General features: G+C 46.2%; 1 long non-coding RNA gene across 1 annotated transcript; it reads left to right on the forward strand.

Moving 5' to 3' along the window:
* The first annotated feature begins 733 nt into the window (after positions 1-733).
* Positions 734-2,007, forward strand: LOC143123908 (uncharacterized). Its single transcript, XR_012986950.1, has 3 exons — positions 734-819; positions 1,377-1,442; positions 1,659-2,007. It is a non-coding gene; the product is annotated as an uncharacterized LOC143123908 (long non-coding RNA).
* Positions 2,008-11,868: the final 9,861 nt, after the last annotated feature.

Here is an 11,868-nt window from a genome sequence, read left to right on the forward strand (position 1 = left end):
GTTAAGGCTGCCAGTCTTATGACATGTTATTTTTCTATATTTTTTATATGTTGCTGAGTGGATCATAAACGGCCCCAGCAATGAATAAAAGTGATTGATAATGACTGACTGACTATTATTGTGTTACATGCTTCAAATGTAAAGCACTTTGAGCTGCATTCTGTGTATGAAAGGTGCTATACAAATAAAGCTTATTATTATTATTATTATAGTGTAAACAGTGTAGATGTATAGACAGGTAGTGCAGTATAGACAGGTAGTGCAGTATCAGGTAGTGCAGTATAGGCAGGTAGTGCAGTATAGGCAGGTAGTGCAGTGTAAACAGTATAGACAGGTAGTGCAGTATAAACAGGTAGTGCAGTGTAAACAGTATGGATGTATAGGCAGGTAGTGCAGTATAAACAGTATAGACAGGTAGTGCAGTATAGACAGGTAGTGCAGTATAGGCAGGTAGTGCAGTATAGACAGGTAGTGCAGTATAAACAGTATAGACAGGTAGTGCAGTATAGGCAGGTAGTGCAGTATAAACAGTATAGGCAGGTAGTGCAGTTTAGACAGGTAGTGCAGTATAAACAGTATTCACCATATTCACACGGCGGCCATCTTGTTTTGACGTCATGCTCAGGGTGGGAAGTTCGAGTTCTGTACGGTTGTGTTTGTATCAGTTACGAATATGTCTGCTGTGTGCCTGGGTGAAATTCCTACTACAAAAGACGGGAAAAAGACAAAACATGTTCGTTCCACCGGTTCCTGACAGACACCAGATTGAAGAGAGAGTGGATTTCAAAAATTAGAAGAGACATCGGTACATTTTTCCAGGTAAGTGCATAATTATCTAGCTAGCCAACCGGTTAGCTTAACCTCAGGCTAATGTTAGTTATAAAGATAGCCATTGTGTAACGTTATCATGCTACTTGTTAGATCAAACGCAAACATGATGTCGTTTTATTTATGTATGGTAACGTTACGATGATGCCTTGATAGAAATGCCACGTCTCAAGCAGTAAGCTTGTCTTTTGCTGACTTCAGGGAAAGCCCTGGTCACTGTATGTAGGCTAACTGCAGCTAACGGGCAGGCTGTTTGTTGTTCGTGGAGATTAACGTTACGTCCAACACAAAAGTTTGTGCCAAACATTTCACTGAGCAGTGTTTTGTGCACCATGATGAGGCTGGAAAAACGTGCCTCCTGCCAGGAAGTGTCCTGTTTGCTTGGACAAAAACGACTCATAAAAGACCAACGTGAATTAGAGAGAGAGAGGTCAGTTAGTGAAAATTGTTTTTACACGTCTCCTAATGTCATGTTTAGCCTAGGTCTGTCACAAAGAGTTGATTTATTCAGTTGTGCAAGAACTAATGTTTTATTATTACATACACAGCAATGAACCTGCTGGAGAGACAGAAGATGCCAGTGTAAGCTTAGACCTGGCTGGAGTTGACACTGGGTAAGACACTTATAAAGTATATTTCCTATGTCCATCTTGCAAAATATCACACAGCTGCTGCATAAGGCATAGGCTATGTGTAGCAGCAGGGTATAACATGTAATCTCCATTAATGAAACAAATTCACTGTAGTAGGTTACATGGTATACTATACAACTTACGTGATACACATGCAGTTGGAACTGAACGTTTTTGATTTGTCATTGTCTCCTATAGTGCAGACCAAGTTGTTAAGCCAGCACCCCACTCTGACCATGACTATGCTGAACTCTCGGTCACTGGAAGAGCAGCTAGAAGCAGCACGGAAGGAGATCGCCCGCCTTACGCAGGAGAATACCATCCTCAAGGCATCCTGTTTCAGCTTGAAGCAAAAATGATTCAAAGTTCTTGACATTCTACACTGGATTTCGGGTGAATAATTATCAAACATGAAGTCTTTTTCTACAGTGTTGTTACTATAGTACTTTCTACAGTATTAGCAATACTTTGGACACAAAAAACTCATACAGTAATTTATTTTCCTTGTGCATTAACATTGTGCTGATCTCTGTATTGTACAGTAAAAATAAAAGGCGTCGATTTTCTATTTTCTTCTATTCTATACTTATATATCTTTTATAGGACTATGAGACACAGATCATTGTTCTTGTCCCTTCAGCCAACGGCAGAGGGCATGTTTTGGGCATGAAATTGGCACCCGCCCACACGCCAAATGCGGCTAACTTTTGTGATTGGCGGGTGAAACTGTCAATCTACCTGCCATGTTGGCGGGTAGCCAATAAGACAACACAACACTGAGCAAGGAGATGCACTCTCGGATTGCCGTAGGAAATGTACTCTTTACTCCGCTACATTTTCAATTGCCTTTCGTTACGAAAACAAGTTTATTATTGGAGAAAGTATCTCAAGGGAGAAAAGAGCACCTCTCCCCGGTACACAATGGCGTGGGAGAAAAGAAACAGGGCTTCAGAAAGCATTGCTATGTTTCCCCGCGATTATAAAAGTAATGGCTGGCCTATGTAGCCTACAACCAACCTACACAGAAGTAGATGTTCAGTTCTATATAGCTAACAACTCAGTTAACGCAATGACGTCCTGCCAGTTGCTGCATCTTCTGGTGAGGCTGCCAGAGTGCCAACGAGACTAGAGGTATGACATGACACGGAAACTTCCACATATATTAATTTCTGGCCAGCATCGTTCAACAAACACATTGGACAAGGAAAGTAGGCCTACAACTTAATTTACAAGCAAAGCAAATGCACTGGAAATCGAGCATACAAGTTAGAAAAAGCCTAGCATTCATTTATGTAGCCTCAATGTTGCAGGACATGACATGAGACGGTCGGCTGAGAAAACAGATAGCCTGCTCTGTCGCTCTGCCCGAGTGGATATGCCTAGGCTATTATAGCCTAAATATAGGTCTACCCATAATATAGCTATTGTTTTTAGGTTACATTGTCTGTATGGTTAAGTTATAACCAGACTTCTAGCAATGCAAAGCAGAAGAATCAGCTGCAATGTATTGGAAGACTGCTTTTCAATCCATAGCCACATAATGCTTATTCTGGCTATGACAAAGTATATTAAATAAAATATATTTGAATTGGGCTTTTAAAATATGTTTGACTATATGATTAGCCTACAGAGGAGGAGAAAAAGCAAATAGGCATAAAGGATACTTTTGTATCCCTTTAAAGGTCCATCAAAAATATAAAAATGTAGGCCTACAAAAAAGTAACTTGTTAGGCCTACTTGAGTAATTTATTAACAAAGTACTTTTTTACTTTTACTTGAGTACTGTAATGTGTATTCTGTACAAGTTCAAGAACCATTCTTATGCATTTTCTGAGTCGTTCACCTTTATTTTGGACACAAAATAATTTTGGCTGGTAAAAAACCACTGTGGCAGGTGGATTTCAAAATTCACATCCAAAAAAGTTAACTTCAGGCCCTGGGCATGGAGTTATGTCAGTCATGACATTTCACATTCTTAACTGGAAATTAAATAAACTGAATAGATTCTAAAGCAACACAATGTAGTTATTTTACTTGTAATGCATTTAAACTTTGGCTTTAAAAATGTTGATGCTACATTAGCTTACAACATGGACATCAATAAGGTGAACACAGTAGCTACAGATGAAGAAATACATTTTTAATGATAAAGTTTATGTACATAACAATGGGGCTGTGGCCACTTAATAAGACAGCATCAAAGTGCACTCTCTCCAGATAGTAATCCTCCTGGCACATTACAAAAAAAAATTAAACCATTTTGCTCCTGTAAGAGCCATCTGTCCAATGACTTGTGAGTGATATTCATGGCCATGCTTGAAGGAGAAGGTTCTATCCACTGTTCTTCTCAGGTATGAGCAGTTTGACTCTCTTGGTTTGGGCATTTGATTTCAAGTAGGCCATGGCCATAATCTTTTTTTACTCAACTGTGACAACTGTAGGTCTTGTTGGATTTGACCTTGTTCATTTTTAAGAGTGACAGGTTTGGGCCCTAGGCCTAATTCTCAAGAAGGGATGTGCCAAGTTTGGGGTAAGGAGGTCTTACATTTGGTTAGGGGGACTGATTTGTATCCTAATTTAGAGTAATGAGCAAGAGTATACAGGAGGCCAACAAGGTGTGAGCAGTGCCCAAGACGTGCTTCACAGGCACAGCTGGTTTGTTGAATCCGCTGATCAATTCAACCTGAAAAAAAAAAATATATATATATTTAAAACTAGTTCATGGCTAAGTATTTATGCAAAGCCTGTTGCTCAGACCACACACAAAGTGTTAAGTTAATCTAGGGAAAAAATATATAGTATGCTAATTTGACATCATTAGCCTGTACCCTGTAAGCTGGTTCATTTTTAAACATACTGGGGTATGCCTTCGCCCTGACCCTGACAATATTGGCATTAGTCCCACCCTCCTCAACCCTGACTGAAAGCAGAACATAACTTGCATTAGTAGACAACTTCGCCTTTGTTAAATCTCCGCGAAAATAAGCCAATAAAATGAAAGGATAAACAGGGAGATAAATTAAGCTACGACGTGGGTTGCACAAAAAAAAAAAAAAACTATAGCCTAGTTTGGTTAGGAAGACAGCCTGACCGGCTGACAGAGTATTCTACTGTGATACAAGAAGAACATCTTAAATCTGTCGGCAGTTTAAGGTTAACGATAACACTTAGAAGCTACGTTACCTAGTATAGAGCTCAAAATTCAATAGTATATCCACGTGAAACGGTCTCATGGCTACTAAAACCAGGCTGGTTTAAATGCAAGCCTGAGTTGTTCTGAACAGAAATGATAGACAAGGCCGTGCCTTAATACAGGTTTATCGGTGCAACCCAGTTAATAAAGTGGTATTAAGTTAGCAATTAGCCATATCATCTTACCTTTAACATCGTGATAACGTTCAATCCAGTTGCTGTAGCCTATCCTTTTTTCTTAATTCATTTAGAGGTGCTGACCTGTTCATCTGTCCATGTTTCGATTTCTTGGCATGTCAAGGCTGGTAGATAGGTTACGTTTTTGGACCATCTTGCCATAATTGGGCTAATCATAAACACCGGACAGCTGACAGTTTTTGAGCTATTTGTTTGGACTTCCCCAGAGGATTCCCACCCTGAGCATGACGTCATAGAAAGATGGCCGCCATGTGAATATGGTGAATAGGCAGGTAGTGCAGTATAGGCAGGTAGTGCAGTATAGGCAGGTAGTGCAGTATAGACAGGTAGTGCAGCATAGGCAGGTAGTGCAGTATAGACAGGTAATGCAGTATAAACAGTATAGACAGGTAGTGCAGTATAGGCAGGTAGTACAATATAAACAGTATAGACAGGTAGTGCAGTATAGACAGGTAGTGCAGTATAGGCAGGTAGTGCAGTATAGACAGTATAGACAGGTAGTGCAGTATAGACAGTATAGACAGGTAGTGCAGTATAGGCAAGTAGTGCAGTATAAACAGTATAGACAGGTAGTGCAGTATAGACAGGTAGTGCAGTATAGACAGGTAGTGCAGTATAAACAGTATAGACAGGTAGTGCAGTATAGGCAGGTAGTGCAGTATAGACAGGTAGTGCAGTATAAACAGTATAGGCAGGTAGTGCAGTATAGACAGGTAGTTCAGTATAGACAGGTAGTCCAGTATAAACAGTATAGACAGGTAGTGCAGTATAGGCAGGTAGTGCAGTATAGACAGGTAGTGCAGTATAGGCAAGTAGTGCAGTATAAACAGTATAGACAGGTAGTGCAGTATAGACAGGTAGTGCAGTATAGACAGGTAGTGCAGTATAAACAGTATAGACAGGTAGTGCAGTATAGGCAGGTAGTGCAGTATAGACAGGTAGTGCAGTATAAACAGTATAGACAGGTAGTGCAGTATAGGCAGGTAGTGCAGTATAGACAGGTAGTCCAGTATAAACAGTATAGACAGGTAGTGCAGTATAGACAGGTAGTGCAGTATAGGCAGGTAGTGCAGTATAGGCAGGTAGTGCAGTATAGACAGTATAGACAGGTAGTGCAGTATAGACAGTATAGACAGGTAGTGCAGTATAGGCAGGTAGTGCAGTATAGACAGTATAGACAGGTAGTGCAGTATAGGCAGGTAGTGCAGTATAGACAGTATAGACAGGTAGTGCAGTATAGGCAGTATAGACAGGTAGTGCGGTATAGGCAGGTAGTGCAGTATAGGCAGGTAGTGCAGCATAGGCAGTATAGACAGGTAGTGCAGTATAGGCAGTATAGGCAGGTAGTGCAGTATTAACAGTATAGACAGGTAGTGCAGTATAGATGTATAGGCAGGTAGTGCAGTATAGGCAGTATAGACAGGTAGTGCAGTATAGGCAGGTAGTGCAGTATAGACAGGTAGTACAGTATAAGCAGGTAGTGCAGTATAAGCAGGTAGTGCAGTGTAGTGGCAAAAACTTTGTGTCCCTTTGTGTCTAATTGTTCGTCTCACCACTTCTAAGGAATACCGGTGCTTGGGATTCTTGACTCCCGTGAACTGATGGTATTTATTTCTTTGTACAAATGAAAAGGAACTTAAAACATAACGTATAGTCTCTATTGTCTGGCTGAGCTGAGCTGAGCTGAGTTCATTCCGCGCGTTCGCGTTGCTCCTGTCATGCTCATGTTGAGTTGATGTTGACGGTCAATGATAGTTGGCTCAAGCACCGGAACCCCTCCTGTGGCCTTGGCTTGACACCTCTTTTATCGTTGCACCCCCATTACCACTAGAGGGAAGGCATACTCAAAAACATTAAAACGTTCTAAATCAAATGTTGAAGGGAAACATTAACTAAAACATTAACTAAAACTGAAAATATGAATATGGCTCCTACACACCGGCCCCTAATTGTGTGCATGGGCAACAATTACCAAACATACATATTACAAAGGAGCCTAGTTTATCAAGATACTACAATTATTAAACACAACATGAGTGGGTTATACTCATCTTTTTCTCCCACAGAGTGGTTTCCCCATCGTCTATTCTGCAGCTTCCAGTAGCAGGCAGAGCTTAGTTACTGGCCTCTGAAATATACCAGTCTTGGTTCTAATCTTCACGGTCCTCACTAACCCTCTGGAATCTGGTAGGACATCTTCAATTCTTCCAAGACTCCAGGAACCCCGAGGGGCTGTACTGTACACAACCATCACAATGTCTCCTACTTGGAATCCTCCTGTTGTCCATTTTTGCCTTTCCTGTAGCAAAGGTAAGTATTCTTTCGTCCATCTTTTCCAAAACAGATCGGGAACATATTGAACTTGTTTCCAGCGACGTCTGATGTACATGTCTGTCTTTTGGAATAGTCCAGGAGGAAAAGCAGGATGACACTTCAGAAGAAGAATGTGATTAGGTGTTCACTAGTTCGCCCTTCGATATGATTGCTTCAGCTAGACTAGCATGTATGGGAGAAGTGCGTGTTTGGCAAGGTAGCTGTCCGTGGTCCTGGAGTGCCTGGAGCGGACATCGCGATAGAGCGATGACCGCTTGCACCCCAAAGATCACAGAGAAAGGGCGCTGGCCGCTACCAACTACATAAGTGCTTGCTGAGCGAGTCATAAATCCGCTAGATTGGAGCGGATGTAGGACTGGTAGGCATCCGAGGACCAACGGCCCAGTATTTTAATTTGTTGCTCCGATAAGCCGTTGAGCGCAGCTGTTGTGGCAGCTCCCATCCTGAAGGAGTGTGCGGAGTAGCGATCCGCGGGAAACCAGATTTGACTAGAATGATTTTAAGAGTGTCTGGAATCTGTGGCGAGTGATGGGTAGCCCTTCGTCTGACACGAAGAGCGGGCTAGTAGACGAAGCTTGAGCTGACCGATATGAGATGTAGTGAGATAGGTATTGGAAAGGCTGAAGATCTGAGGCGGAGTTAAAATGGATATGGAGGGTCCTTTCGGGACTGATCGGTTTTACTCTGTTTGATGGTAAATCGAATGGTGTCTTGGTCTAGCTGCTCTAGATCTGCGATGCACGGGTGGACATCGGGAATGAAGAGAGACGAAGGGCATGTAAACTCGCTACATCTCAGCAGCCCAAAAAAGGCCAGTGAAGCATAACGGAGATGGTGGAATCGGAATGCGGTGGCATGAACCCTTTGTGAAGGGTAGCGAGGCAGGTGGCGAGAATGCTTGAGGTAATGGGAAGGCGGGAGTCTTGGGGGACTGGCTGTTACCTACGGATACCTTTAAATAACAAGCCTATCCTGGTGTCGGAGAAGGAAGAGCATTCGGAGCCGTGGAGGCGTTTGTAGAAGAAATGAATGCCGGCTAGGTAGACTCTAATGGAAGAGACTTTGATCCCGAGTGAAGTGTGGGCGTAGGTAATAATGGTGATATGGTGACAGCATCGAACTGGGAAATGGTAGTGAGTGCTTTGCGTGGAACTGTTTGAAGCACGACCAAGCAGTCCAGGACTGCATGGTCCTGGGTGCGAGGGCTTGAAGGGCTAGGTCGGCCGTGATGGGCTGAAGATAAATTCCGGAGATTCAGAAGCTAAGACGAGAGAGAGAGTCAGCAATTCCATTGTGGCGACCGGGGACGTGCGCGGCTCTTATAATAACTGGTAGCTGGCTGCTATCCAGATTAGACGCCTAATAAGAGGGGAAAGCGCAGGCGATTTGAGCTCGAGTAATTAATGACGTGCACTGCGGCTTCGTTGTCGCTGTGGATTAGCACACTCTTGGAGGTCCGCTCATTCCCCCGGTAGGGCCGTGATGGCTACGGGGTAGAGTTCGAACACGGCTGACGATTCGTTTTCGGTTGTTAGCTCTCTGAACTCTAGTGGCCACGGGGATGCAACCCAGCGCCTTTTGAAAAGCCTCCGAAGCCTGTTGAGGGGGCTGCGTCGGTGTACAACTGGAGGTCTCCTGGAGATGATTGGCAGTCGTCGTAGAACATGCACGGACCATTCCATTTGTCTAAAACATCCTCCAGTGTTTGATATCGGCCAGACACTGGGCATGTAGAGATACGACATCTTCGAGAGATGGGGTTGCTGAGGCGCAGTTTATGAGATGCGAGATGAAAGGGCGGCCCTGGGGAATGAGTTGACTAGTGGACACTCGACCGCGCCGTGATTGGGCTATTGCAGAGAGGACAAGATGGCTTGAGTCCTAGGAAAGCGTGGTTATGGAGCTCCATATCGAGCGCGCCCCAGTAGGGGTTTTGGTTCCAGAGGCCGACTCTGGCAGCGCATTTGCTGAAAACAGCCGGTGGTACGTATACAAATGGGCTCCCCCGTAGGACACGGCTAGGCCGGCGATGATAGCCAGGTAGTCGTTTAGCTCTTTGCGTCGGCTGGGGAACACGAAACAGATGAGTTCTGTGTAGTTGGTAAAGCTACGGTGAACTCGGGGAATGACAGAATCTTTGATGCTGGGCCAGAATGTTTTAAAGACAAACCAGTTCGCCGCAACTAATTCCCGGTTATGAGAGGGAATAGGAAGGGAGGGACGAATGGTAGAAAGGTCTACGTCTGCACCTGACGAATGAGGTTCCTGGTGGACGCTGTGGCGGGTGGTGGTTCAAATGCTGCAGCGTGAGGAGGCGGTGGCAAGGCCTTTGCTGTGGCTAATGAATAGCTTGGAAGCTGGGATGGGACGTCGTGATCCAAGCACTCGCTGAATGCTGATGACCCGCTGCGGCGGGCTGGTCTAGCGCGGAGCCGGGGAAGAAATGGGAAGGGAGAAAAGGGGGGGAGGGAAGGAGCGGTCGCTGGCTGAGACCAGGTGCTCGCTAGCTCGTAAGAGATATGGGGAGCTAGCGAGGTGAATCTTCGAACTGACGCTTCGTGAGTTGAGGCGTGCAGTACAGACGTGGCTCCCGGAATGGAAAGGGGAGGGGGAAAAGGGGGGAGGGAGGGAGCAGTCGACGGACGACTGGAGGTGGGGCAGCCCTGGACCGAGTCCTGGCTAGGGGAGGTGGATGGGGGAGGGAAAGAAGGGGTGGGGGGGGAATAGCGACGCTGTCGCTACCGGGGCCGTCTGGCGAAGTGGGGTTGGACCCGGAAATATGGCGGAGATGCGGTGGGAATGGGCCTGAGCCGCTGACGTGGCAGTGGCTGTGGCTGAAGCAGCGGAATGATACGCTCTGAAGGTGTGGTGCCAGAAAGTGCTGTCGGCGTGCCCGGTTCGCGAGGTGGCTGGTGGTGTGTGCTTCGTCCGGCTGAATGGCCGGCGGAAGGACCGCGCCGGGATGCCATAAGGAGCAGCTTGCTTCCTGGTCTGGGGAGGAAAACAAAGGGAGGGAGCGGAAGGGCGAAAGACCGGGCTATCCGACTGCGTTAGAAGGCGGAGGAGATGGAACTTCCTAGCAGACCTACGGAACGCGATGCCGCGGGAATGGAGAGTGCTGCGGATGCGAGCCGTTCTCGGGGCTTGGTGGAGCCGACATTGCATGGGTCTTGGAGCTCAGCGTAGCTGTTGCTGCATGGTTCTCGAGGCTTGGTGGAGCCGAAGTTGCATGGGTCCTGGATCTCGGCTTAGTTGTTGCTGCATGGCTCTTGGGGCTCAGCGGAGCCGTTGTAGCAGGGGCTCAGCGGAGCAGTTGCTGCATGGGTCTCCCTGAAGCTGTTGTTGCATCGGGTCCAAGCTCATTCCGTACCATCTGTGGCAGCCTTAAATAATTCAACCTGGGCTGAAGAAACTTTTAGAATACCGTTACCTGATAAACAAGACATATTCAGCATGATACGACATACAACACATAAAACATGATAAGCAGATAAGCATGATAAGGCATGAATAGCATGAATGGTGAGTATCCAGATGGAATGAAATGGCTGTGGCCAATGAATAGCTGGGTAGACGGAACGGGATGTTAAAGCTGGAACGTGCAGCGTGAGGAGGTGGTGGAAGGCCTTTGCTGTGGCTAGTGAATGGCTGGGGAGCCGGAATGGGACGTTGTGATCCGAAGCACTCGCAGAGTGCTGATAACCCGCTGTGGCGCCGGGCCGGGGAGGGGATGGGTAGGGGGGGAAGGGAGGGAGCAGTCGACGGAACGACTGGAAGAGGGGCAGCCCTGGACCGGGTCCTGGCTGGGGGAAGTGGGCGGGGAAGGGGAGGAGGGGGCGGAGGGAGTAGCGACGCTGTCGCTACCGGCGCCGGCTGAGACCAGGTGCTCGCTAACTCGTAAAGAAAATAGGGAGCTAGCGAGGGGAGTTTGAATGGACGCCTCTTCATGAGTCGTGGCGTGCTGTACAGACGTGACTCCGGGAATGGAATGGGGAGGGGGAAAAAGGGGGAAGGGAGGGAGCAGTCGTCGGAACGACTGGAAGAGGGGCAGCCCTGGACCGGGTCCTGGCTGGGGGAAGTGGGTGGGGAAGGGGAAGAGGGGGCGGAGGGAGTAGCGACGCTGTCGCTACCGGGGCCGTCTGAAGAAGTGGAGTCGGATCCGGAAGTACGGCGGAGATGCTGCGGGAAGGAAGTCGGTGGTTAAGAACCTGGGCCGCTGGCGTGGCTGTGGCTGAGGCAGCGGAGTGATACGCTCTGGAGCGTGTGGTGCAGGAAAGCACTAATTGTAGTATTGCTTGTAGTGTCTTAACATTAAACACAAAGTGTTAAGCAGTGAATTTTGCTGCCATCTCCTGGCTGTCTGGGCAAACTGCTTTGGGTTTGCTGTAAACAATAGTTATTTACAGTGCAATACTGTAAACTCCCTCCTGTCGGTGTTGGCATGGAATGAAACAATAAACCGGTGTTCAAAGAGTGTCATTAATATATCCTGGCTGTAGACTGGGGTTTGAGGGCCTCCTGAGAGCAAACGCAACTGCCCACAAAGCACTGCTTGCTGGCGAAGTGCTAATTTTAAAACATACAAATAACCAGTCATTGTAACCAAAATGACTTGAGTTTATTTGCAAAGCTTATATCAGTGAACTAGCTTGTTGCTATACCCCGTAGAAGCTACATGAATAGT

This window comes from Alosa pseudoharengus, unplaced genomic scaffold (assembly GCF_046254945.1).
Source record: "Alosa pseudoharengus isolate Yale_2024_CS ecotype anadromous, Long Island Sound unplaced genomic scaffold, YU_APseudo_1.1 YU_APseudo_1.1_scf_15, whole genome shotgun sequence".
Classification (NCBI taxonomy): domain Eukaryota; kingdom Metazoa; phylum Chordata; class Actinopteri; order Clupeiformes; family Clupeidae; genus Alosa; species Alosa pseudoharengus.